Here is a 3,394-nt window from a genome sequence, read left to right as displayed (position 1 = left end):
GCTTCCTCCTGAAATGGTGGAATGTCAACTAGCTCTTTTTGGAACAGTGACTCTGTGTATTCTTTCCATTTTCTTCTGATGCTTTCTGCATCATCCAATATTTTATCCATAGAATCTTTCAAGATGGCAACTCAAGGCTTGAATTTTTCTTGAATTCTTTCCATTTAAGATATGCACAGGGTGTTCTTTTTTTATTTTCTAACTCTAGATCTTTGAACATTTCATGATCATATTTGACTTTGTCTTCTTAAGCTGCCCTATGAAATTTTCTGTTCAGGTCTTTGACTTCATAATTGTTTCCATTTACTTTAGTGATTAGGAACAAGTTCCAGAGTCTAGACATCACACTCTCTTTTTTCTTTCCTGTCCCTGGTAACTTTTTGCTTTCTTTGAGTATGTTGTTACTGATGTTCTTCCACAGCTCATCAGATCTTCTTTATTAGTATTTAATGCTTCAAATCTGTTATTGAGATATTCTTAAACTTGGGTACAACATAATCAAGGTCATATTTTTACTCTCATGGTCTTGTTTTACTTTTCTTCAACTTCAACTTCAACTTATATATGAGCAATTGATGGTCTGTTCCTCAGTCAGCCCCTGGCCTTGTGTTAGCTGCTGATGTTGAGATTCTCCATCAAGTCTTCCCGTAAAAGCAATTTGATTTCTCTGTATTTAATCTGGAGAAGTCCATGTGTATAGTCGCCTTTTGTGTTATTGAAAAGGGTATTTACTATGAACAAGTCATTAGCTCTTGCAAAGTTCCATCATGCACTCGTTTCTATTACCAACACAATACTTTCCAAGTACTGTTCCTTCCTTTTTATTTCCAGCTTTTGCATTCTAATTGCCAGTAATGATCAATGCATTTTTAGTCAATTTCTAACTGAAGATGTTTGCAGACTTCTCCAATTTCTGCATCGTTGACTTTAGTGGATGGTGCATAAATTTGAATAATAGTTGTATTCATTGGATATCTTGGTATTTGGAATGACATTATCCTATAGCAGACAGCATTGTACTTCAGGATAGATCTTGAAATGTCCTTTTTGACAAAGAATATAACACCATTTCTTTTGATTGTGTCATCATCCCCAGCAGAATTAACGGTATGATTTTCTGATTCAAAATGACCAATACATTTCAGCTCACTAATGGTTAGAATATCAGTATTTTTTATTTAGTAAAAATTTATTGGCCAAAATGTACAGTTGGTTGGACCTGCTCATGTATCTTCACCAACCACTGGAGCATCTCCACCCTTGGTATTCCTGGTGTGAATGACATGAGCTCTGTGTTTTGAAACCAGCTTGATAAGCTCCTGAAGGGTTGCCTTGACCAGGGAGCCTTGAATCTCCAGTCTCTCAGAGACAACAGCTGGGGTGATAAGCTTTCAGTTGGGAACTTCTTTACAGAGCTTGTCGTGGGTGGCTTTGTCAAACAAGACCAGGGTATCGAGCTTGTCCCAAATGTTGCCTCTGGACCAATTCTTCTTCTTGGCTTTGCCCCCAGATTTGTTTACTGGGTCTTTGTCTTTCTTGGCCAACTTTCTGGCATCCTTCTTCTTATTGTCCTTGGGTGGCATCATGAAGCTCAGAGAGCAACTATTACTGAAGCAGCCTCGCTAAGATGTCGGACTAAAAGGAGAATATCAATCTTTATGTGTTCTATTTTTTTTAACAACTTCCAATTTTCCTACATTCGTATTTCATACATCCCAAATTCCAATTACTAATTTATGTTTACAGCTTTTGCCTCTCAGTGTGAGCTGCACCCTGTCAGCAAAGGAAGGTGCCAAGGGCTTTACTCCCACAGACGTTCCTCCATCCAGGTCACTGTGCTCTACTCTTCTTTGAGAAGGCAGCTCTTCCTCACTCATGGTTTGAGTGTCTTCTGACCTGAGGGGATCATCTTCTGGCACTGTCTCTGACCATGTTCTACTTCTGTTCATTAGGGTTTTAGTAACTGACAATGTCTCAATGCTCTCCACCGGGTTTTCAGTGGCCAATTCCTCTGAAGTGGACAGCCGATTCCTTTTTTTTTTTTTTTTTCCTTTTCCTAGTCTGGAAACTCTCCTAAAATCTTTTCACTTTGAGTGAACATGCTGGCATTTGAAATACCAACGGCACAGCTTCCAGCATCCAGCAGCACACAAGCCACCGCAGTGCCACAAACTGACAGACACACGGTGGAGCCCGTCTTCACAGCTATAAATCACTATGTAAAGAAAGAGTGAAAAGTCCATCTTTACACAGTGGTGTTTGCCAAAAAATGTATAAAGCGTGGAGATGCAGTCTTCCAGGATGATTTGCCATGCTTCTAGCTTCAATTTCCATTTCAAGCTCTTGGCAGAAATGGGCATAAAGTATGTTTCCTATTAGACTATAAAAGTAAATGTGGAATGCTTACATCTTTAGTTCTTATGATTATATAGCTCTTCTCTGAAGCCCCTAAGAAATCTCAGGGCTTTCTCTGGATCACAAAAGGGCTAATGTAGGAATTGTTTTCCTTTCTTTATAGAGGAAAAAAATGCAAAGAAAGGACATGACTAAGTTTGACTGAGAGGCAAATCTGTGTGTTGGTGAACTTCCAAATTGGTAAACTGCCCATATAGCTTTGGATGCTCCTCCCGTCTGGTCTTCCTGCTGAGCCAGATGCTGTTCTCCGAATGCTGTCATGCCCAGTACTTGGCATGTTCAAAGTATGCTCGATAAAGTATTGGTGAATGAATGCCTAATGGAATGAACGACCAAACAAATGCTAATTTCCAGAGTGTAGATTCCAATTCATGGCCACCCCATTGTGCAGAGTACAGTTGTACTCCTTGGGTTTTCATGCCTGAGCCCAGGTGGACTTTGACCCGAACGTCAGCAGTTCTAAACCACCAGCCATGTCGTGGGAGAAAGACGGGCTTTCTGCTTCTGTAAACAGTTGCACAGTTTCAGAAACCCACAGGGGCAGCTCTACCCTGACCTAAGGCTCACTATGCGTCAGAATTGATTCAATGGCAGTGAGTTTGCCACGCCCTTTTTCCTAAGGCTCCTCTGGGAGGATTAGAACCACACTTTTGGTTCATCACCAGTGACTTAACCCTATGTGCCACCCAAAGACCTACATGGATTTGGTTTTCCTTTCTACAAGTTTTATTTACTTTTTCCTTTGGTTGTGTATGTGTGGCAGCTAAAGAGACTATTCATTGTGAGAGGAAAGAATGAAACAGGATAATGGTGGACAGGTATAGAAGAGTCAGGTAAAGGATTATGTAAAACAAAGGGACCTTGAGCAGGTCTGTTGTCAAGGATTATCCAAATCAAGGAAGGCGAGCATGGCCATTGTGGGGAAGAGGAAACTGGTGAGGGAGAGAGCTGAGGCACTGACAAGAAGACCACTGAGAGC

The 3,394-nt window shown here is 40.7% G+C and overlaps 1 pseudogene; it reads right to left on the bottom strand.

Annotated features, from left to right (window-relative positions):
• Positions 1–1,223: 1,223 nt before the first annotated feature.
• LOC123521009 lies at positions 1,224–1,583 on the bottom strand (annotated as a pseudogene).
• Positions 1,584–3,394: the final 1,811 nt, after the last annotated feature.

This window comes from Echinops telfairi, unplaced genomic scaffold (assembly GCF_000313985.2).
Source record: "Echinops telfairi isolate 266 unplaced genomic scaffold, ASM31398v2 ScPeMD7_7468;HRSCAF=8506_0, whole genome shotgun sequence".
Taxonomy (NCBI): domain Eukaryota; kingdom Metazoa; phylum Chordata; class Mammalia; order Afrosoricida; family Tenrecidae; genus Echinops; species Echinops telfairi.
This window is presented reverse-complemented; position numbering and strand designations above follow the sequence as displayed.